At 46.4% G+C, this 25364-nt stretch overlaps 1 protein-coding gene and 1 long non-coding RNA gene across 2 annotated transcripts in view; both read right to left on the bottom strand.

Annotated features, from left to right (window-relative positions):
• LOC149338466 (cell adhesion molecule Dscam1-like) overlaps window positions 1-25364 on the bottom strand; it is a 418614-nt gene that overhangs the window by 289751 nt on the left and 103499 nt on the right. The gene's annotated exons all lie outside the window — the stretch shown is intronic.
• On the bottom strand, window positions 13662-14901 carry LOC149338467 (uncharacterized). Its single transcript, XR_016283736.1, has 2 exons — window positions 14811-14901; window positions 13662-13904 (listed from the first exon to the last, which is right to left on the bottom strand). It is a non-coding gene; the product is annotated as an uncharacterized LOC149338467 (long non-coding RNA).

The following is a 25364-nucleotide window of genomic DNA, read 5'->3' on the forward strand; positions in this document are numbered from 1 at the left end:
TTAAGTAATGTTTTTTCTCGACCCACAACATGGCTTTGTTTCATTCGTGTCGCTGCTAGAACGCTCAATGTATAATGTACTCCACAATAATGAATCAAAATCTGTACACATGGCTTCTATGCACGCTCCCGAACCCGGCCTAGGCCCACAACTTCAAGCCCGGGCCCTTCCCAGGCCCCGTGAAACAGGGTACTTTAGAGCTAGGCCTGGGGCTGGGCCGGTCTTTTGGGTCGACCCGAGTCAGTGCAGTGCACTATTCTGCACTGTCTGGTGCTCGGCGGCAATAGTCTACAGTGTGTAATGGTGCCAGATGTGCCAAGACAAGAGGACTCGTCTTTGGCTGGGCAGCACGATGTTTCACGTACGTCGCCGACAGGTTCATATAGCCACACACAAAGCTTAGAAGGCAGACAAGGCGGCCAATGCTGAATAAGAGCGCGCCAAACAGCGAAGAGAACTGGGTGTTTTGCCCACCACGCAAACGAGAAGCAGCTCAACGCGGTGACACGAAAAGCAGCAAAAGCAGCAAGGAACGCTGGAAGGCACAGCCTCCTAAGCGGAGAGACTCTGCATTACAGCAGGAGGACCTGAGCGCAGGAGCGGCTTCCACAGAGCCATCCTCGTCGCTTCGGAGCACGCGCTGGCTGCGACGCGCATCTGTTGTTTCGCATTTTCTTTTCACCTATTTTTTAACTCTTTTCTGTTTGCACGTGATCATGATAGTGGTCCAGTTGTTGCTATTTTCACCTTCTTCCTACAGACACTATCTATTTTACTACTCGGCTGTAACAGGTGTGGATGTTGGTGGCAAGTAGCTCCACAAGCCGCGGAAATATCTTGGAGACCGAGCGCTGCTCAGCTGTATGAAGAGGTGGGCGTAGGAAGCGGCATGTCGGACAGCCAAGGAACCTAGCCGATACCCGAGTGCGGCTGCAACGATATACGAACAGGCATGGAAAAGTCCACGCCTTTCCCGTGATGCATTTGTTGTTTACAAAGCCACTCGACGACAAGGTACAGTCGGGGACAAAAGTCTCCGGACCACGTGTTCCTCAAACGAAGCTTATAGCTTTACTATCAGACAGCGGCTGGAGACCGCACTTGTGGAGATGAAAGAACAAAAATTTAACTTTTACCTCCACAGGTGTGGTCTCCAGCCGCCGACTAATAGCAGAGCTATCGGCTTCGTTCGAACACGTGGTCCGGAGACTTTTGTCCCCGACTGTACATATAGCAATACTGCAAAACTTTGTTACTCTTCAGGTCCCACCTCCGCTGGAGACAACATAATCTCAAACAGTGTTTCTTCATCCTAAAATCTGTACTTGTGAATTTGGGTGGCGTTTATTGGCCCACTGAAGAGAACAGGACCTTTTGGTGAAATACATGCTAGCCACACACGGTGACCCATGATCCTGTTCCACCGTGCAAGCTTCTGGCCGCAGCGATAGTTGGCTACAGCCCCCTCTCCGCCGTACGTGCCGCCGTTTCGCCAACGTGCCACTGCCAATGGTCGCGCTCTGTGTTTCGTATAGAAGGAATAGCTTCAGTAGTTCTGCTTGTGCATGATGATGATGATAGTGATTTTTTCATGGCGCAAGGTCATCTGCGGCCAAAAAGCGCCATGGCACAAGGTATTTTCGTTTTCTTAACGTGGAGTCAAAGACCCATTTCACAAGCATTTCACCCTAAAGAAGCCGAGCACCAGGACAGGGGAAGCTTGTACCCATTGAATCACCGGTGGGCGCCCGGAGGCACTGGGGATCGAAACCCCGGACGTCGCGTATGCGAGGCGGGTGCTCAACCACTAAGGCCACCGCTGCGGTCATAATGCCGCTCGTCCATCTCTCCCGATTCTCGTCACAGTTTGCCGCTTGTAGAGAGTCTGCGTATAATGAGGCAGCTGCCTGGATTAAAGGGAGACCGAGCAATACTTTAATATCGTCTGCTCGGATAGATTATCGCTTTCTAATGAGAAGCACGCGACTAGTACTGAAAAGAGCATTTACAGCCTATATACACATAACCTGTATACGTACACATGTAACCGATAAATACACGTAACTTCACAACCGGCCATCCACGCAGGTCAATTAACCTCGTCGTTTGCCAACTGCGGCCAGCTTATCCCAGCTAACTTCTTAATCTCATCCGCCCACCTTACTTTCTTCCGCCCCCTGCTACGCTTGCCTTCCCTTAAAATCCAGTTCCTTTACTCTTAACCACCATCGGTTATCTTTACTTCGAATTACATGCCCTGCCCAAGCCCATTTCTTCTTCTTGACTATGATTAATATCTCATTAACCGGCGTTTGTTGTCTGACCGACAATTTAACGTTAGACCTATCGTCCCTCCTTTCAGCTCTGCCTGTATAAGTCATTGCTAATGCTCTGCAATTAGTTTCCTGAGTGACTTCATCATCATCATCATTTTATTCCAACATCAACATTACACCTGCTGAGGACCGTGAGCAAAAAGCCTCTAACTGGGCTTGACGGGGTTCACGGCCCCTAAAATCATGGCATTGGCAACAAAACTAGAATGCAAACACAACGCATCAGACATGGAGGATGTGGCACAAAATCAAGACATAAGCAATGACAATTACAAGATTAGGAGAGTGTTTAATGAAGTATACAATGTACGGTGCAACACAGGAAAAGGTAGAAAGTGCAATTTTTGTGGCTATGATATATTTGAAAAAAAAAAAAAACATTATTGTGGCTATGAAACAACTCGTTTGTTTAGAAGCGACGGGAGCATATTACGTAGCATCTGGTAACCATAGTTAGTGCGTGCTCGAGGTATTTCCCACTGTTCAGTACTGCGGGTATTCCGTGTTTTTCGTTTAGGTGTGAGGTTTGCTGTGCCGCCTAAAATGTTTTTATTCTGTTTAATTCCATTAGAATAACGCTTAAGGAGCATTGATAAATGTCAGGAAGTGCGATAATGTTTACTTCCCTGAAGAGAGGTGCAGTGTGACTATCGTATGCAGCGTTTGCAACTATACGAATTGCCTTTTTTTGTAGGAGGTGAAGTTTAGTAATATTTGACAAAGTAGTTGTACCCCACACTAGGTGACAGTAGTTAATATGTGAAGTAAAAAGGGCACTGAAAATAAGGCGTTTAATGCAAACAGGAGCAAAATATCGCAATTTGCACAGGATCCCTGTAATGCGAGAAATTTTAGTTGCAACTGTATCTATGTGAGCATTCCAGGACATATTTTTTTCGAACAGAACACCAAGACATTTAACATGCGATGCTATCTGAATATTTGCAGTGCCGAGATGGAGTATGGCCTGCGTGTCTATGTTACGGTTTTTCGGCCTGAAAAAAATGGCTTTTGTTTTACTCTTGTTTATGGCAAGCGAATTAACGATACTCTAAGAATGTAGTTTATATAGAAGTACATTTTCGCGTGAGATAAGAAGCTCGGCATCAGACCCTATTAAAAGTATGCTGGTATCATCAGCGTATATGATGAATTTTGCTGTGTTGTCAACGTTTACCAGATCATTGATGTAAAAAGAAAACAGCAGAGGCCCCAAAATACTTCCCTGATGTACTCCTGCGTGAACTGCTCGTACATCAGACAAATGGTTACTGATAACGAGCAAGAAAATGTCATCAGCGAATCGCAGGTTACTAAGATACGCTCCATCAGCTCTGATCACGAACTGTTCCCAATCCAGGCCTCCGAATACAACCTGTAAACAGGCGGTGAATAGAATGGGAGAGACCGCGTCTCCTTGCCTGACAACCTTCCTTATAGGGTTTTCTTATTTTCTTAAACTCCACCGGCAAACTGCGGTGCGTCTAAATAGATTTTGTTGGGCAGGTCTCAGGGACTGCGCTACCCCGGTATTCACATATATAAACAGTGATCACAAAAGTTGTTTCTGGTTTAGGCGTGACGAGTGAGGACGAGTGGCGAGAAAATTTTAAAATCCGAGCTTTTCAGACTTAAATGAATCTTTTCTATCCTGAAAGTCATTAACGTAGCAAGAAATCGTCATAGAGTCGCTTTTTAATAAGAATAAAAATTTCACCGAGTCGTCCCCGGGGTTCTTGGCACTACTGCCACTTGCTGCGCAGCTGTTGCTTTGTTTGTCGCAGACGACACTGCTGCTAAAAGACCGCATGTTTGAGAGCTGGATATTTCTGAAATACGATTATCCTTGCGGCCTTGCGACGGTGCGTATGGATGATTGAAACCTAGCTTTCTACATAAAATTTTTAACGGGTGTGCGAAAAGTATTTTATCGAAACCGAATCGAATACGAATAGGCTAGCTTGATTCGGTACCGTATCGAACAGGAACAAAAAAGAACCAAATAAATGCGAATCGAAAATTTGTGTCATTTTTCGCTGCTTTTTCGTTTTCGTAGAAAACGAAAATTCACGCGAGACATAGGAGAGTAGCGGCGATGCTATAAGTCACGAAGTTAAAGCTGTAACTGTCGACAGACTCAACACTGACCTCTACTAAGCAGCACACGACACAAAGTCAATACGTTACCTCTATGACTCTCATGTCACAGGGATGTGAAGGTTACCTTTTACTACTGGCACTGGTTACCTTTTACTACTTTTTCTTGCCTGCCTTACGTGAACATTACTTTGAGCCCTTCCTTTAATAAGGTTTAAGCCACGAAGTCTTGCATGCTGTTAGATCTTTAGTTGCATACTAGTTTCATTGTTTTTGATTGCCTTGTTTCATGAGCATAAATCTCGCCTTTCATAAGTGTATCAGGTCGCGTTCCATGATTATTTTTTGCCTGCGAGTGTTTACACTCTCTTTTGTTCTGCCTTTTATTTTTTTCAACTTGCCCTAATGGTCCTAGGGCACCCCTCAAGCTACCCTCATAGATTGTCGTCCGAGGCCACTTTCCTACATTTGACTGGAAAGGATAAACATTCAATACTATTAAATTAGCACCAGGTCTGAATTTGTCTAAATTTATCTAAGATCTAGACCGTGAGTTCTTACCCAGTGCTGCGCTGATTTTACTATACACCTCAGCCACTTTCTCATTCCTGAGAAAAAGGCTGAGGTTTTTATTTTATTGGCTGGCAGCCTCGAGATCCTTGCCCAGCCAAGGATGGTTACTGAGGTTACCCAACCCCTTTCAAAGCTTTTACTAGAGGATACTTTTAAAATGTCCTTCCTTCATCATCACTAGGCAGTAATAAGTAACAGTTTAGGCCCTCTACACCACCGATCGTTTTTCACTTCCTTGTAAGATTCTGCAGAAGTCTTCTGTACCTTGTGCTCGGCGCATTATGACCTTAGCTGCCTATGCGCCATTAAACACAACACAAACAAATTTACGAGAGGGATAAGAGTTTGAGCCATGTCGTCCGACATCGGTCATAAGTGCAGCGTTTGCGAACTCTGGCTAAACTCTGTCACGCTACCTAATCTTGAATGCCGTATGTATGAGAATTATGAACACCGCCACATAAATGGAATGCCTCGCGGCACTTAACCCTCCTTCCCGCTGAGACCGACTGAGGCAGCATGCTGGGCGGCGATGAGTGGACCTAGTTCTTCGAACAGTTGTCGATGAAAGCTACGGCACGCTCCATTCAAACTTCGTGCCAACCATTCAAAACTGGAGAACGAATTTGATCCCTTTCGAATAATTTTGAACATGCGCTATTTGATTCGTTAGCAAATCGAATAGCAGGATATTCAATTTTTCATTTGAAAATTTCTAATATTTACAATCTTGTACCCTTTTCTTATTATACGGTTAGTATGGCAGTTTTATCGCATTCATTTCCTTCCTCAAACCGCCGGAATGAATACTCGGATTATTTTTTCTCCCAATGTGTACGTGACGGCATGGTGAAGACGACTTGTTGATGTGGAGCTCAACCACCGTTCACGTTGCAAGGGTACTTTGGCGTGAACTTTCCTGCCAAAAATCAAAGCTTTCAGTTACCATTTCCTTTAGGAAGAAAAACAGGGGCGCTGAAAAAAAGTCCTAATTATTTTAAGCAACGAGAAAGTTCAGCAAATATCTCGCATCTCGCTCACGATGGGCACCTGAGCCGCATCATAAGAAAAAGGGTGACGGAACGAACGAAAAGAGGCACGTAGAAAGAGACAGCGTAATGGTTGTGATATCGACCACCTGCACTTCTTTACCGTGCAGTGACGCGGCACCCTCTCGTGTTTTATTGCATTTCGCCCTGATAGCACCTGCGACGGTCTACAGTCGAACTCTCAGCCTCGTGCTCTGCAGCCAGCATCATGACCAGAGAGCCAAGGGCGCCGCGGTAAATCCACGTACGGCTAAGTGGATGCGAATCCTCTGTGGCAGTTAGCCCTTCATCCGTGACTTCCAACTCGTTGTTGCCTACTTCAGCCCGTCCGTTTGCAAATGGATGAAAAGCGCAAGCGTTTAATTCATCGTAACCCTAGCAGCGCTCATCCCGCAAATTTCGAAAATCTGTCCGCCAAGATGCGGGCAAGGGAAGGCGTACCTCACGCAAGACAGTATACGCTCATTCATCCCTCTATTGCGACTCCACATACTCAACTAGTGCGCTCCGCGGCCCACTTGAAGGGTCGTAAGCTTTAATGTATTTGCAGGGGTCGACGTCGGTAATTTGTGCTTCCAAACACTAATTCAGATCGATTTATCTTCTGTTCAAGCGCATCTACTCTATACAACTGACAACCTGCGAGTTAACTTACTGCAGTTATATCATTCATTAAGAAACCTCACCCTGCAATAAATGACCTTTGTTTGTAGAAATAGAGAGTGAATGAACTGCCCGCCGCGGCAGGTAGCAGTTACATTAATGATTAATCGCGAGAGGTTGTTCCGGAGGAGCAAACTGGATAGCAGAAATCCCTACCCACTACGCTGGCAGCACCTGCCACGGCACGGCAGTGGCGCATCGCGTAACCTTCGCAACTCTACGCCAGGAGTCGTATGAGCACCCCCAGCTATCTTTCGACGTAAAGCTGAAAATGACCGATTCTGCATATATGGTAATTAACCCATTACGCTATCGCTCCGTACCCTTAAGGCGGAGCCTGAGTTCCCCCTCCAGTTTTTTGCTGCGCTGGCACTGAAACCCCCAATCTCAGATATTGCGGATGTTTATTTGTCCGAAGCCTCTGGCAAATGGCACACCTGCCAAGGTGGCAGCCGGGTTGTCGATAGCTGCCAGCATGCTTTGTGGCCGAACTATGCAAATCACTTTATGGCAAAACACTCAATGGCCGCAAGTGGGTTTCGAACTTGGGGCGGCGCGAACAAATATGCCAAGGGGGCCACTCCATTAGAGCACTGTGTCATCGCCGCAGCCGAACTTACCGCGCGTTGTTGTTGTTGTTGCTGTTAGCCTTTGAAAAGATGGCACATACCCACACTGGGGGATCGGCCAAGAATCGGGAGGTAAAGGTTGCTTTAGCTCCCAGTGTCTTGCGCTGTTATTTGGATGGCACCTTCATCCACTTCCATTCGTGCGCAATGCTTGCAGAACGCATCGCTTTCGCATTGTTGAGCCTCAAACCGAGCCTGAAAACGAAACCGAAGTGGAAACCGAACTGCAAGCGCACCTAATTCGCATTTGGTTAAACCACGCTAAATTGTTCGTCATTTTTTGTTGTCAGTGATGACGTTAAATTAGAGTTAGTGAAAACTGTAAATAACTAAACGTAGTGCCGTCTCTCTCGGATGCCAGCCTAACACGTGGAAATGTGAGTCTCCTGTAGTAAAACTTGAAGCTTGGCTAAACCATCTCCATCTTAATTACTCTGTTGCTCCTCTTCACATCCATCGTACGTTCTCGCCTTTGGCGATTGGCGAACCTTTTAGTCAACCTGATCTTTGATTATCACTTGGTTGCAATTTCTTTTCCCACCCTGTCAGTATTAAGCTCATACATTACATTGGGATACGAGGATGCTGAAATAAACCTGCCTTCTCTGATATCCTACTGCTACAATCACACGCGTGATGTTGTATGTTTGTAAATCACGCCAATCATTGTATAGTTTTTATTCGTTCGCTTAACACTAGAACCTCCATAGCAAACGAAAACCTTAGTCAACAAACGAGACACCATTTAAGAAGTAATGGACCGGCCGCTTTGAGCTGCAAAACGACATTGCACTTCCCGCTTAATCACCACCTCGAGGCTCTGAGCGCCTGTATCTCTGCTGGGCACCGACCGAAGCTCTTCGCTAACGACTCTCGCTGCGTTTCTTGCATCACTCAACTCCACCGCTCACAAGAGACAAGCGATGCACGACGCTCGCGAGGCACGCTTTGTCTCGCTCTCACCGGATTCCTCTCCATGACATACTTTGCTGAAAGGGCATGTGCACTGTCTCCACGCTTCGCCCTTCCTCCCCCCCCCCCCCCATCTTCCTAAGCCTTTCACACTGCCTTACCCCTCCCGGCCTCCCTTTCACTGCCGTCTGCTGAGGCGACCACACAAACACGCAAACCTACTCGCTGCACCAGACGCGCCTGCGGCGAACTCACATCGACACGCCTAGAACTCTAATGAGAGTTTTGCGTCTGCCGGGGCGAGGCACGCGCTCGTCAGGGAGAAGTGCGCGCGCTGGCTGTTTTGTGATGCTCCTCTGCGCGCGTGCAAGGCAGCAGTCCTTGGAGCCGCACTCTCCTAAGGCGATGACAAGCACGTCGTATCCTAGCAACGGCACCGCCGCGCCGGCGGAGCAGCAGCTGGGTAAATATTTGTACAATGACCCCTGAACTTCAAGGGAACAATGCATCTCGCGGCCACGGCACTGTTAAGATTATGCATTTTCGCGCGCTCTGCGGAGTGCCGGAGGTCGCTGCAGGGTTCCCTCCGTCACGGCGCCAACGACCTGGAACAGGATAGTTCTGCTTAAATAATGGGCAGCCCAGATTTCCGTTTCGGGTTTCATGGCATCCTCCACCCTTTTTTCCCCCTGTGCAGTTCATTTTTCCATCCAGCTCAATTATGTTCCATCGTTACCATTCTATAAAGATTGTTAAGATGAAGGGCGCCTCGTGTTGCAAACAAGGATAAGATGTCGCATAAAATGTCAACATAACTTTTTGCTTGACTCCGATTATAATGATTTAAAAAAAATCTAGACTAAAGATTTTTAAAAACGCCAAGTCTGGTTCCTAATTAAATAGTTTTAAGGTGCAAAAAACAGACAAGACACATAGGTAGGTGACAGTACGAAAACCAAAACCAACTAGCCCAGCAGCAAGTGCTCTTAGCCAAGTCTGGTGTCCTGTGCTTTCTGTCCTCATACAGCCCTTTTATGGGTCCTGCATGCTGACAAGGAACAGCCAAGTGGTGACTCAGTCGCAGTGATCACTATACTTAGTGCAATGTACGGTATACGGTGCTGCACTATACGGCATTAGGCGTTTAATGTCCCAGAGCTGCACATGGGGCCATGACAGAAACCGTAGTGGAAGGCAGGGCATTAATTTCAACCACCTGTGATTCCTTGCACTGCTGTTGTGTCCGAGCTGCCATGTTTACCAAGGTACCTGTGTTTCACTGATGCCAAGGAACCTTGAACAATTTGGAAACGGTTTGCAACCTCAGACTTGCAACAAGCACGCCTCGACGAGGGCTGCCCTCTGGCGTGACCGTACACGGAGCGCCAATTTATACTCAATTAAATTAAATTCACTTTATTTTCCCATATACTTAAAGTCAGGGTTGAAGGGAAGATGCTAGAAATTGCGGTTTGACATGCCCCTCGGCCCCTACAATTGAAAGGCATCAAGCAACATGCAAGTGAGGTATGCAGGCAACAACGCGAGAAAAACAGGTAGGTGGTTATTCAAATCACCGTCAGCATTTATTGGAACGAAATAACTCAAAGAAGCAATCAAAGCATGCTGAAATCTAAAAAGTAGAACATACATCCTGCATATTTTTGTGGCATGCGCGTGATATGTAAATATTTGCCCCATGAACCTTACTTAGAAGACGGGAACCCGTGTTTGCTAGGCTATGTGTACCTTACACTCTGCGGCATGTTGGAATGTGCTACAGTTCGCTGTAGCTGTTAGGGTAAATTTCTACATTTAGCGAAAGGTGTGCTGTGTCACGCACGTAAATCACATTTTGTTCAATTCTCTTTTGTATTTCCTCCTCCGTATTACGGTGTATCGGATATGCGAATGCGGAAGAAGCCACAGGAAGCTACAGTTAAAACAGCGGTTTACCCAAGGTGCGGTAGAGCAGGAATGACGAAAGCGTCGCCGGCTCCACACGGGGGCTGCTTTACAGTTGCCCCTCGGTCAGAACGAACATTCAGGCCACTGATGTGGAGGCCTACAGGAGCACATCAGGGCGAACCGACACGACAGCAACACGATATTGAGCTTCGTAGCGCGAGAAACCATGGTTGCCTTTGGAAGGCTGGTGGTGTGGGCTTTTACGCGCAGTGGCATACATGCAGGATTTTGGGGACGGGTCTCTATAGTGCCGTGTGAAAAAAAAAAATCGCAATTTGTGCATTTCGATTCGCCCATGCCCAAGAAAACCGATTCCTTGCCTAAGGGCAGCGAGAGATTACATGGCTTAAAACCTGGGGTTTCAGGATCGCGGCGTTTCAGCATCTGACATCACCCAGCACACGGGCATTGATCAAAGGCGGACATATTTTTTGTCGTTTCTTATCGGCTAGCCCTTTCTTTTACAGGCTATGAGAACATGGGTTACCAGCGAACGAGAAAATCCTGCACCATGATAATTATCTTAAGGTTATTCCTTCGAGAGGCTAGGTTCGCTGAGGCTGGAAAACGAGCAATACTGTAAGGCTCAGAATCAAAGCCCTTAGGCTGTATTTAAAAAAAAAGTAGCATTCCGCAACAGGCGTGTGAAAGTTACGCTGTTCAAGGCTTTCTTTGACTCCCTAGAAAACTCATTTTCATTTTAAGGGCATTTTCAACGGTTTCAACGATGAATAAATAATTTGTCTCAATGCTTGAAACAACCTTTGTCATGATCATCAACCAGACAAACCCACTTCCGAATAATAGCTTCCCCCTCGGATCCCAAATCAGCTCCGCCTAGCTTCAGTGTTATCCGCCGCTCCTCTTTCTCCACCTGACTAACCAACCTGGCCGTCTCCCTACCTGACGCAGGAAGCACACTCGTAGCTGCGGTGTACAGCTTTTCTCCTAACCTGCCGCTCCTTATTTCTTGCCAGCATCGTATGCGTGGTGTAACTCAATTATTTTTCTTGGTATCGGCGATCACGAAGCCCCGACTCTTCTTATCACATCAATTTTCACAGTTTGTTTCACTGTACTTAATTAGATTTCTATATCGTTAGACTTTAAAACTCCGCCCCTCAGGTGAAAGCTGGCCGGAAGCTTTGGTTATCATAGGCTTAGTTGTTCAAAATATCACTAGGTTTCTGTTCCTAGACTCAGTGTGCCCGCAAACATGCACTCGCACGTAGATAACGACTACAGTATTTATTAAAATGGAGCCGAGCAAGAGGCTGCTTGCCCTAAGCTACCACAAGCACTACTGGTGTTTCGGATTTGTTACCCTGTGGCTTATTATTTTTCAGTATTTTTAGGGCAGCCCCAGACTACCGAATGCAATAAGCGCGTGGTGACAGCCTGCAATATACTATCCTTGTTGATGCATGAAAGGAGACCAAGCTTGCTGTCAGACCGGCAAAGGTGTCGTCAGTCCAGCATATTTTACAACTAGCCGTTTAAACCACACAAGAACCACGAGTTACGAAAACTCAGAGCACAATTTAAGATAAGAACTAAAGGTTCCTTTTAGCCTACAAGCATATAATACCATTATGTTTCTTAGAGAATTTGGCTACAGTGCAACTCGCTTAGAAAAGTGAACAGCGAACAGGTTAACGGAGCAAAGGCATGAGTTGTCGCTAAAAGTTTTCCATTCTTCTGTCAGTTTTCGCTGCTCAGCTATACTTTGAGTTTGTGACCATGGCAGGAAAAGATTAAGAAAATGGCATTGAAAACTCCACGCGCTTATCCCTTCCTACGATTAAAAAGTTCTCGAAAACTGTGCTTAAACTGAGGCGCTTTGAGAGGAGCAAAAAAGAAATAAAGCGGACAGCCCGAGCGCCAGCGTCGCAGCAATTTCGTTGTCAGGAGCAGCTCCCCCGGTAACACTGGCACTTTTATTGGAGTCGGCAGCGCCCTCGCTCCGGCTCTCACCGCTCACGTCGGTGGCTGTCGATCGTGTCGACATGTTTCATAAATCAAACCGCCTCGCCGCTCGGTGATCGCGAAGAAAAACCGCTTCTACATTCGCTTCACCGGCTGCGCAGGACGGATACGTCGAGGGTGGCCGGAGGTTCGGCTTCACTTTTCTTGTGCGATCAGCGCAGAGGGCTGCTTCGCCGGCGTTTTTCTCTCGCAACTCAATCGAGTCATTAGTTTTACTCCAGTTTCTTTTGGAAAAGCTAGCAACGATTGTGCACTTAAATGCGATTGCAGACTGAATGATTCTCGCAAAGAACAAGTTCAGTTGTTGGAATATTGACGAGGAAAGGTAGCATTTCGAATCAGCGCCGCTTTAACGTAGGGCTAAGTGGTGCCGCAAGGTACTATGGGCATGCAGGTGGAAGTGGGACTCTGCCCTCACGGGCGACCGACTACATTAAGGACCAGCATGAATTACACGAGCCTCGCACATTTGGAGTAAAAATGTTTGGATGGATGACGCAAATTTTCCGGAACTGACCATTGCCAATAAAGAAATAAAGGGGAAGAAATGGGCTTGGGCAGGGCCGGTAATGCGAAGGCAAGATAACCGCTGGTCCTTAAGGGTAGCGGACTGGATCCCGAGAGAAAGCAAACGTAACAGGGGATGGCAGAAAGCTAGGTGGGCGGATGAGATTAAGAAGTTTGCGGGGATACAGTGGCGGCAACTGACAAAGGACAGGGTCAGTTGGAGAGACATGGGAGAGGCCCCCAGGCAGCACAACAACATTGGCCGAACGTCGCGCAAGTGTTGGCAAAACTTGGCACGAACATCGGTCCTACACTGGCATTTGGGCCGAGCGCTACCACATCACACATTGGCCTTACTTTCATGCCAGTTTTGGGCCAACGCTCGGCCGATCAAGCGGCCAACGCCGTCCCGATGTTCGTTCTGCAGCATGGACCAGCAAAGGTCTCATACTGGCATCCAACTTTCAAACATTGGTAGCCAGCTTTCGAATAATGGTTTCCAGCTTTCGAATATTGGCATCCAGCTTTCGAATAATGGTTTCCAGCTTTCGAATAATGGCATCCAGCTTTCGAACGCTGGCACATGCAATTAACCCACTCGCCAATGACCGGCACTGTGGATAGATGTACATACATGACATTCTAATCAATTAGCTTTAAGCGACAACATATTCAGTAATATTCTTACTTGATCAACACCACAAAAAAAATTAATTTAAAAAAAATAATCCCCTGTGCTCCTTGGTTTCTGTGGCTGTTGGCTTCTCTCATATTCTACCTAGCAAATATTCATAAATGAGGGTGCGAAAGAATTCCAGAAAAAAGACCCGTTTATTGCTTTGCGTTACAAGAATCGCGCTTCTAGAGCACACAGGATGGTTTGCGCTACCACCAGCCACCCTGGGGAGTAAAGAAAAGGGGCCCAAGAGCATGGTGGCAGAGGCTGTGGGAAAACAATTTATTTTCAAGTTTGGTGAGTGCCGATCAGGTTGGACAAAGCATCTCGGCAAGCTGCTGCGGCACGGCTAAGGCATCCAAAAAGCGCTCAACGGAGCTGTCCTCCAGTGAACTGATCAGTCATATCCGAAGTAATCGTTGCACTCCACTTGCAAGGGGGCTGCTGGACTGCATTCAAACAAATTCCTCGTCCAGTTCTTGCACGATGGCCTCACGAAGTGCCAAGCCTGCAAAGAGATGCATGATGTCATGGTAAGTTGAATTATGGCCATCACAGAACAAAAACAAACATAACAAAGATAACACCGAATTTTGTGAAACACAGTAATCGTGAAGACACTAGCAACATATTTTACAGAATAATTTTTAATTTATTCTTAAGAGCCAGCCCCACATTAGTTGCACAAAGTGGAATTTAATTTACTAAACTTCCCTTACACCAAATGGTTTAATTTAGTTTAATGCGTCGTGTCGCACTCCCAGTAAATATATTCAATGCGAGATAAGCAAATTAATGTGATATTAAAACAGATTAATGTATTATTTTGTTTTAATATAACTCGTATCTCTAAATTGCGAGGTAATTTTTTATTCCAGTAAACATGCACAGGTTGTAGCGTCTCTTCCACATGGACGTCAAAACAACATTTTTGATTAGTTTTATTTAATTGGGTTAAAAATGCGGCTTGCGATTTTTGACGAAATACGCTGAACGCAAGGAACTCAGGGCACCTTTGTTTTACCTTAGTTGCTTCGCATGCATGCTATAGTTGGATTCGAAACTGCAACTTGAAAACCACACAAAAATACTAGTCTTATAGTCCAGAGTAATTCCCTTTTTCATTGCGAGAGAACTTGGGCAAAAGCTTTAACCAGTAATTGCGGATTTTCTATTGAGTCTGCAAGAGTAGAAGGCAAAAAGAAACACTACGGAAGTATTACACATATCCTTACCAACTAGTCTGCAGTGGAAAATTAATTAAGCGGTTCTGATTTCCGTCGTGCATAAGCGGTAAAGGACATATTCCCGAATGCATCCTATCTCAATTCATATGAGTTCAAACCCGCTGTTAGCCAAAGTAGTGAATCTTTAGTGAGTTCATCTCACCAAAGACGAAAAATTAAATTCTCACCATTCGGCCACAATTCCACTGCGCACGACGTCAAGCAAGCCATTTCGCAATGAGAGTGGTGAGAAGTCGTCCTCGTGCTTTTTGGCTCGCTCTCTTCTCCTGCCGAAAAAATAAAGGCGCATGTAGTCAAAGCAACATTTACTACAAAAACCACTTTAACTTCCAGACGTATATCAAGATAAAAGAGTTTTAGTACTTACAAAAGATCTTGCAGGCGGCACGAACAGCGTCGGAGCTCTCCTAATATATGAGTGTGGCTTTTCGCGTGCTAGCTCAGCTCGAGTGTGCATGCATTTTCGTCGCGTTGGTTTGCACGTGGTTGAGCTCCGCCGTGCAGTCAAGAATGTCTTATTGTGATGAGTCTAGCGGTTCCAAGACGAGCAGTGGAGACGATGGTGTCTGTGTGGGGGGGGGGGGGGGGGGGTTGGAGGGGAGAGATGAATTTTCCTTTACACAGGTTTTGCGGTTCCGAGAAAAGTCCTCGAGCTGAAAGGTGGAGACAGGGAGGTGGAGGAACAGCGAAGCGCGTAGCTGCGCGCGAGGGAAAACAGGTTTGAGAAAGTGACAACCAAAAAGAAAAAATAGCGCTTCGCGGGGTGGGGTGTTAGCCCGCTACCTGGAAAAGGGCACGGCCGGGAGAACAGGTGGGGAGATATTGGACTTGAAGACTTGAAAGAGAAGGGGAAAGAGGCCAAAACACGTGAAAAGGGTTTGGAATTTTTGGAGAATGAGTCACATGGCCACAGCCAGTACAGAAAGGAATATCTACAAGAGAGAAGTGGATGGGAAACACGGAAGCGTCAAAGTATTGCTACAAAGCTGCAGCAAAAGCCTGAAAATTTTGAAGTGAAAAACTTGGAGCTTCAAGATGCATTTCGCCAAAACGACTTGAGACACTCGCGTATTTTGTGGGGCCGTATGATGTGGCTTCTGTTAGTTCAAGATAGCTTAAAATGTTACCACATAATAACAAAAATATAAAGCAAAAAAAATATCCAAGCAGAATGCGCGCTCTTTCATAGTTTCATGTACCGTACATGCGCCAAACAAGCTAGGTTAACATGCGTCTAACGCCAGTTGTCAGTCCATTTATTCAGTGGTCGTCGAAGAATCCTCAAATTGTTTGTTGGTGTGGAAGTTTCGCGCAAAAAAGCAAAAACAAACAAAGGCATGTTGAATTGTGGTTCGCAACTACTTTCGACGGTTTTCATCAATAAAGGTCATGTTCGAAAGAAAAAAAAAACTTGCGAGTAAATATGCAAGGACGTGAGCAAGAGCTATATTGCCCCCAATGCAAATTACGCAACAGAAGAATAAAATGGTCAAAAACAACAATTTCCAACACAACGATTTGCAGAAAAGGAAGGAAATAGCAAATCAGAAAACACGGGAAAGGCACAATCACAGGGCACGACGTAGGGAAGTGTAGGAATCGCTTAGCACGTGTCCGCGTGCGTTTATGAAGCACCCGCCTAATATTTCACGAGCGCAACGCATAATTCGAAATTACGAGGCGACTGCTTCGTTTCTGGACGTTGCCAAAACTGAGCACAATTTCGGTTTAGCGAATGCACTTGCGCTAATCTATTACGTTTGTATCGCGATCTCCCTGAAGCAGACACCAGCTGCGCACTGCGGCAGTGAATTCCTAGAGCGAATAAAAAAAAGTGATTTTTTTATTCCAAAAATTTAATAAAATGAAACTTATTTGATTTTTGTTGAAGGCACCTGTTCACAATTTTTGTTGAAGGCGTCTCGGGTGTAATCAGAACGTTAATTCTGATCAACAGGACTTCGATCGCAATTCTAAACGTATTATTGCTGCTCACTGCGCAACCAGAGTGCAGTTTTTCCAACGGAATCATGGGTAGCTTTGCTCACAAACTGCAAAAGTGTTCGCTTAAAATATAATAATAAATAAAACCAAATCTTTGAACTCGCATGTTTTAGCGCGTTCGAAAATTATGAACTGCCGATATGGTACTCGACAATAAAATTAATTTTGAACCCATTTTAATGGATGACACAATGTTTACCAACGTTTGCCAGTATACTTTGAACACTGGATAAGCGGTGGTAATCCTAGGCCAATATAGCCAGCTCCCGGAAATGGCATAGCCAATTCTGGCAAAGAGTAGAACAACACTGGCTAACATGGCCCATGATAGCCATGATTCGATGATGGCACAGCCAGCAATGGCAAACAGTGGGGCAATCCTGGCTAACCTGGCCCATGATAGCCAGGATCTAATGAGGGCTCAGCCAATACTGGTAAAGCGACGGACAACCAGGGCCATTGTTGGATGTGCTAAGGAGTGGCACAACCAATATCGGATGCTCACTGGCAACTCTGGGCCTAGTTAGGGCCACGCTTTGCCAGTGGATTTCCAATATTGGCCCGCCGTCGTGTGCTACCTGGGCCTTTGCTCTGCAGTAGGCGTAGTCAGGCTGATGATGATGATGATGATGACAATTGCCAGTTCACAAGGAGCAGGAGGAGCTGCCCGTTAACCTCCCCGCCTTTCCTCCTCGGAAAGGCGGGGAGGTTAACGGGCAGCTGAAACCAGTTTGCTACCCTGCACGGGGGGAAAGGGATGAGAGGATATAAAGGTGAGGGTGGAAAGGGAGAGATGAGAAAAAGTTCACAAGGGTGCATCGAATATGATGTGAGCTCTTTTTCAATAAAATAAAGTTGCATGCTTGATGCGCGAAGCCATAATTTCGATTTCAATTCCAGAGTTCAATGAATTATCTTAGCTACACTGCCAAACGTCTCTAGTTCCAAACCGGGGCCTGCTTAAATAGCGTATGCAAACGTGCAGAGGTCATTACGAGGAAGAATAGGACGTGCGACTCAACACACACTGAACATCTCGGAAAGTTACTCAGATTTTAGACGATAAAGCAATATAGTAAGCGAATGGAGTGCTTTAGTGAACACCTCTATAATGATCTCACCCGCATGCGGGGTATCAATTATTGATCAAATTAGAAGACGCCAACTTCCAAGAGATTGCTGCCTCAGAATGCCTACAGCGGATGTTGGCGGAAGCTGCGATTTAACGCTCAGCCACACATAGAACGCCTTACCGACTCTGCTGCTTCCTCTGATAAATATATACCATGATGAAACGCCAAGCAGTATGTATAGCGTATCCGTCTTTGCAATAGATAGTAACCAGGCAGCATGGTTCCTTCTTACTCTTATAGCGAAGCCCTGTAGCGGTTTCCCTAAAGATAGAAATGATCTTGAGTGGTGAGGACCAAGGTTCTCCTTATCTCACCGAGATTTAGAGCTTGGGGGTGGCATACGCTGTACACAGTGGGACTGAAGAGCAAATCATGCTGCACGGTTACTTTTGGCAAAGCCGCCACCTATACAGATTAAGGACCCCGTCCTTCGCTAAGGCCGTTGCCACGCAAAAAAAAAAAGAAGAAATAACTGCCTCTGTCATCACCAAGGATTGTTGTAAACCCCGAGATGTTTCTCAGGTGACGCGTGTTTTATGTATTCAGAGACAGTTCTTGAAGCGGTCTGATAAGTTGTCTTCTTTGTTGCTGCGACGTTACTTCGGAGGACGTGTGGGCGATAAAATGGCTGTCACTGAATTTAGCTGTGCGGGGTTCTTAAAAAGCGCAAGTGAGAAGATTGAGTGCGATATTTGCGGAAGCATTTTTCACTAGGCTAGCTGGAAAGCTTTATTCGTGGTGATCGCGGCATAGTTACGATGACTTTGAGCTCGAAATGCGCAGTCAATCTTTTGCTTCAGGCGCCATTATCGTGAACTCTTCACGCACTTGACTACTTGACTATGCTTTACTGCCGGGTGCTCCTCAATATGCTACCAGGCAAGTGCGGTCTTGTGAAGTGCCTTTTTTTCTTGAGATTTGAGAACTATCCATTTATTCCACTTTCAGTTTCACGTTATTAAACAACGTAATTGCATCCAGAAACGTCGAAAAATATTGGTGTGAAGATTCCAGGGTCCCAATCTGAAATGGCACCCTCAATTGGTTACGAGAGAAGGAGAATATAGTATGTAAACAACAGCTCAAATACATGAGCACTAATGGACGAGTTTTGGGAAAGACTTTTGTCCTGGAGTAATCGAAGTTAGGTTGATAATAATGTATGGAACGAAAAAATGAACGCACATTAAACAGAAAGAAATTCATGGGTGGTCAATGCGAATAATGCGCTGGTGTATGCGCTGGCATGTGATCTCCGATTTCCTGAGCGCGCTGACTCGTAGCGCTCTTTGTACAAAATGTGATGGCGGTTTACCATTGCTAAGCACGACATACTGTGCGAAAGCAGGTTTTCGCAGGAGGACACCAACGCCATCTGTTGTCGCTGCGGTGGCCCAGGCGCACTATCTATCTCGGAGAAGGCTGAGCCGCCCCGGGCTTGTCATGCTCGTTTCAAGGCGAGGCGAGAGCCTTTAATGCCTCATCGTTGTCGACAGAAGGTTGTCAGCAGAGGTGTCACGCTTTTCGGTTGGTCGAAATGGTTATGACGTCAGAGCGCACGGATTTGCAGTAATGAGGTCACCCACGGATGTCTGACGCCCCTTTTTGGAGCAGACAACTAATAAAATAGTTGTCGTCCGCTCCGACAGGTGGCGTAAGGCGTCCGTGGGTGACCACATACATACCTCATTACGGCGAACAGAGCTATGGATGCAACCGAACTCATCGAAGCAGAGAGAGAGTCGTGCTAAAGAAGCAGTGAAACTCGGCAGTCAAAGTGTATAGTTGTAATCTGTAGTCAAATAAAGCACTAGTTCAGCACGGACAGTCTCGCAGTCAATACCAAACAGTGCGCCAGGAAAGGCTTTCGCCTTGAAGCACTTTAGGGAGCCAAAGTGCCCCCTGAATTTTTGGTAAAATCTGTCACGTTCCTAGCCTCCTCTAAATCAACTGAGTCTTTAACTTTCTAATCGTCATTGCCAATTTACCCAAAGAACGCCGGCGGGCTATTGCTCAAGTGCCACCTTTTGCAAGGGTGTTGCCAGTGCCAACGCGTTTTGTTCCAGTGCCACGTTTCTGCCAGTGCATGCAGCGCACAGCTCTCTAGTTTTAGTTGTAGTTTTAGTTTTAGTTTTAGTTTTAGTTTTAGTTTTAGTTTTAGTTTTAGTTTTAGTTTTAGTTTTAGTTTTAGTTTTAGTTTTAGTTTTAGTTTTAGTTTTAGTTTTAGTTTTAGTTTTAGTTTTAGTTTTAGTTTTAGTTTTAGTTTTAGTTTTAGTTTTAGTTTTAGTTTTAGTTTTAGTTTTAGTTTTAGTTTTAGTTTTAGTTTTAGTTTTAGTTTTAGTTTTAGTTTTAGTTTTAGTTTTAGTTTTAGTTTTAGTTTTAGTTTTAGTTTTAGTTTTAGTTTTAGTTTTAGTTTTAGTTTTAGTTTTAGTTTTAGTTTTAGTTTTAGTTTTAGTTTTAGTTTTAGTTTTAGTTTTAGTTTTAGTTTTAGTTTTAGTTTTAGTTTATGGGGTTTAACGTCCGAAAGCGACTAAGGCTATGAGAGACGCCGTAGTGGAGGGCTCCGGAAATTTTGACCACCTGGGTTCTTTAACGTGCACTGACATCGCACAGTACACGGGCCTCTAGAATTTCTCCTCCAAAGAAATTCAACCGCCGCGGCCGGGATCGAACCCGCGTCTTTCGGGTTAGCAGCAGAGCACCATAACCGCTGAGCCACCGCGGCGGGCACAGCTCTCTGTCACTGCCGCCGCGTAGCTAGAAACGCGAATGAGGCGTCTACTGGCCAAGAGAGCGAGTTATGCGCGTATCTTTTCCTTTCGTGACGATTTAAGAGGCTTCGCGTCAACCTGCGTATTTTGCGGGCTAGGAGGCCTATCGAGCTTTTTGTGCACGGATGATGAAGACGACGACGTGCAATGCACGGAGCGAAAGCGCGTCAGTTTAACACGAGGCGTGATCGCTTGCGGCGATAACGTAGTATTTGCTAAGTCGTGTACTAAGTTGCGAATACAACGTTTAAATTTGTACGTATGTAACATGCAATTTGTACGTACGTAAGTTTTTGCGTACATTTAAATTTGTCCATTTAAACAAGGTCACAAAACTATGCTTCGTTTCCGCAGTTCCTTGCAACACTATCAAAGCTGCAATAAGTGCAGAGGCGACGCTCTGACGCTGCGTAGTGTAATTCCAGAATAAAATGGCGATATGGGGTAGCATGCTTTAAAGCGCGCATGCGCCAAACGCTATTTCAGATTGAGCATAACGTACGCTCGTGTTATTGAAGCTGTATCTTGAGTTTAGCGGGCGCAACTTCTGCCTACGCTAAAATAACGTTTACAACATGCGGCCCTTTTCGAAGCCAGAGCCGTCAATTCGGATTTAATTCCTCGTTGTTACTGTGTTAAGTCTGAGCTCAACCAGAGCAAGAGCCATGAACTCGAAATTTGCTTTATATTTTATTTCCAGTGGCGATTCTGCAGCTCACAGGCAGAAAAAATTACATCGGTTTGTTGACAAAAATTTTTCATTGCAAAAACCACATGAAGCGACTAAACTGAAATTATCATTGTGCCATCGCTTCTACACACAGAACTAGAAGTGGGGATGCGAAAAACAGCGTAACGCTCCGCAATGTGCTTACCTTTAGCGTAAGAATGCGTGCATACGTAGACAGCGTCTGTTTACACTATTTTCTTATTATATACCTGCATACGCCGCGAGCAGACAACATGACGACGACGCGCGGAGGAGCACATTTAACGCATTCTCTTGATTGGCTCAGGAGGTCTCTAGCTTACATAGAGCTGCTAAGAACTTATGAGACCAAGTATAAACACCCACCCTGCCCTCGGCTCACCCGCATATGAAAGACAACGGGTTCTCTTCAGGATGGGGTTTCTAATGCCAATGCAATAAAGAAGAAAGCAAAAGGAAAAGACTGATAAACGTGATTAAAACTGCTACTGCGTAAAAAAAGCACGAAAATAAAATGAAGAAATGAAAATCGTATATCAAAGCTCGGGAAGTGCATACTAGAATGAAAAGTGCTGTGAAAGGTTGAATATCAGTTTCATAACAAAAAAGAAACACATTAGGGGAGGTTTAAATGCGTGTATTGGTGGTGGTATCGCCTTTTTACAGGCAGGGTGAATGAAGCCATAATTCCACAGCAGCATACATTGGGCATCGATTTCCCACCGAAGTAACGGTATTACAGCAAATCAAGTAGATTTCATATTCGGGTGTGATTTGGCAGCAGTGAATTTTTAAGTAAGATGTTGAATAACAGATTATAAAATGCGTGGCTTGGAAATAACCGTTTGGTGATAGCCGAAGCCTGTTCCCAATTTGTGATGATGATGATGACGATGATGATAGTGAATTTTTCACGGCGCAAGGGCCTCTGCGGCCGAAGAGCGCCATGGCACAAGGTATTTTCATTTGCTCAAGGTGGGGTCGAAGACCCATTTCCCAAGCAGTTCACCCTGAATAAGCAGAGCATCATGTAGGGGAAAGCTTGTATCCATCACCGGTCGGTACCCGGCGGCGCGGGGGATCGAACCCCGATTGCGAGACGGATGCTCAAACGACTAGGCCACAGCCGTCCCTAGTTTGTGTGTTCTGCCACTCTTTTTTTAAGCTAGAAACATTTTTCTATCATGAGTGTGCGCTCGCGCTGTCTCGCAAATGTTCTCCGAATGGTTAAAAACATTAAGTGGTAATTTGCAAAGAAAGCGTTTTCCATGAGTTCGCTAGAGGATAACAATTTTGAGTGAGGCTCGTCTCAGTTAACGTAGTGCCCTGATCGAAATCGACTGCAAGCTGAGCGCTCTTTAAATCAATAAATACGTCGTGACGCACACGGTGCATGTTGATAAAACCAGCCGTTGGGCGCCGGACATCGTTTCTAATAGCGTGGCAGAAAACAGCTTGACAGTTTTTTTTAATTGGTTTTTGAGGAAAGGAAATGGCGCAGTATCTGTTTCACATGTATCGGCAGACACCTAAACCGCGCCGTAAGGGAAGGGAGGAAGGCAGGAATGAAAGAAGAAAGAGAGAAAGAGGTGCCGTAGTGGAGGGCTCCGGAATAATTTCGACCACCTGGGGTTCTTTAACTTGCACTGACATTACGTGTGGCATTTTGGGTGGGGCCAGAGCAGAGCTGGGTATCGAGAGAGGGTGTGGCTGGCTCAAAATTCACTCTGAAAAAATTGACAGTGTCTCAGCTATTATAAAGTTATGCACTGAAGCATGCAACCGTCTTACTGTCGTTTAGTGATACCGGGGAATGTTTCTGGAAGCAGAATGCAATTGCAAGGTGCTAGCTTTTACTTGCATATCCACTACCCAGACGTCTGGACGGTAGTAGTCCGGCGCTTGGGGGAACTGACAGGGCATTTCATATCTCACTCTGAGGTGGTTCGGCCGTGCCTCAGAGCGGCGAAAAAGCAAATCGCAGCCGTAGACGGGGCCCGGAACACGGGGCCCGAGGGGCGGGGGAATGCGCAACTGCGCCCGGACCCTTGATGGATGGCCCTTCGGGGAGGAGTCTCGCGGCGAAGCGCTTTCGCCGGAGCTGGCCGGAGCCCCAGAGGAAGACGGAGAGAGGGGCTCCGCGGAAGAGCGGAGGGCAGAGCGGCCGTCCGAATTAAAGTGCACTTACCCGGGAAGGGACGGCGGGTCCGCAATCCCGGAAGAAAAAGCAGCGAGACGCCGAACCTTTTCTCCGAGAGCGATAGGCCGGGCCCCGGCGGAGACAACATCCGCACCTCCATCACGAACGAGGAACCGCCACGCCGGACGAAAGGCCCGGCCTTCTGCTGCCGTTCGTCGTTTTTGGCTTCTACTCCTTCGCGTTGGGCTTGTTTGCGCATCTCGCGCGCGACAGTCGTCGGACGGACAGAGATGGCCGATGTTGACGGCGTCGCGGGGAGAAAAAAAAAGGGAGGGCGAAGGGGGAGGAAGGAAGGAGGAGAAGGCGCACGAGTGTCGCGGATGGCGCCGGATGCGCCTCATCGCTTTCTCGAGTAGCTGCGGGCTAATTCTTGACGCTGGCGCTTTTTCCGGCGCACGAATCGAAGACCGCATCCGCCTTCCTCGACCGTATAATCGAGATCGCGAGGACCGTCACGCCCGGAGGCAGCGGTGGCTTGGGCGGCCGCCTCACTTTCGCCGCTGTCCGATCGCCTTGCGCTGTTAAAGTCAGCCGCCGTTGAAATGCGTTGAAGCAGTGTGCCCGCCTTCGTGGAAAAGTTAAGGAGATCACGTACAAGACATCGGGAGTTAATTTATGTCGATAACTCTAATTGAGTAGGACCGCATTTTTTGTGCCTTTGAGAAAAAATTACAAACGGGCTTTCATTGGCACAACTCCTTTTAGTTCATTTTTCCGTCTTTGCGGTGTGATTTCAGCGCCTTGCCATAGGACGCCATAACACAGCCAGGGAATTAATACAAACACACCATGCAAATCAAATTCAGTGCCTTACCATCGGCAATACCGGACGTTGACTGTTGCAACGCCTCCACTATTCCCTATCTACAGGCCACCCCAATCCCCTAAAAACACTTTTACTACGCATAAAAAACCGCCTACAAATCGCACCCATTCCGAGAAATATGCACCCCGTATGCTACGCTGCAAAAAGGAAGGTGCGAGCCGAGCGACTGGGTGACATCTGCATTACATTATCCCAAGTCCGCTACACTGACGCAGCTCAGTACCCCGACCGCAAAGCTACCACCATTAACGTAATCTACCAAGCGTTAGATATGGTCCAGACAGCAAGCGCACTAACCAGCAAGGAATTGGAGGAAGCAGCTGTAGCACTAGCCACTGCCTCCAGCCCCTCTGAATATGGCCGTATACATCATCTCAGACCCGCAAGCAGTACGTAGAAACTACCACAAGAGCCTCGTACCCCCTTGCAGCCAGAAACATCCGATCCTGCGCCATGAGCTCATCCGCGTTCGTACTGGTATGGACCCCTGACAACGAGTCAATTCATGGCAACCGGCGTGCACACGCTGTCACCCGCGAAAGCGCCACCTGGGCACGAGGAACTGACATCATTCCCTAACAGCCGCTAGTACCGAACAAGCTCGCAAGAGTGCCCATCAACACCTGGACAGGCAGAAATATGCACCGTCCATAGGCGTGTGCAAAGGGGCAGCAGGGGGTGAATTATCTAAGGAGGGCTCTAAGTCTATGCCTTCCCTTTACTTTGCCAGACCCGCCCCGTAACTGTTTATAGTTGGGTGTTATAACGATGCTGATTTTTGGACGATAGTGGGGGCCGAGGACCCGTGATGTTGTGTTCCGAGAACAGTTTATTAGGTGGGTCACTTCGAGGCAACCTTTTCAGTATTTTCTTGCAGTTAACAATATACAGTTATGTCGTATGTCTTCGGTGGTTTAGAGAGAATAGAAATTACTTCGGAAGCGCTTTTTAAACTAATGCCGCAGAGGCGCTGGGACTAGTTTTCTCTGCTGAGGTAATTTTCATCAATGATTTACTTCATCTTCATGATGATCTTTATCAGTGATTTACCTGCTAGCATTCCTAATAACCTGGGGGC

This window comes from Amblyomma mixtum, chromosome 6 (assembly GCF_055824585.1).
Source record: "Amblyomma mixtum isolate Tamu chromosome 6, ASM5582458v1, whole genome shotgun sequence".
Taxonomy (NCBI): Eukaryota; Metazoa; Arthropoda; class Arachnida; order Ixodida; family Ixodidae; genus Amblyomma; species Amblyomma mixtum.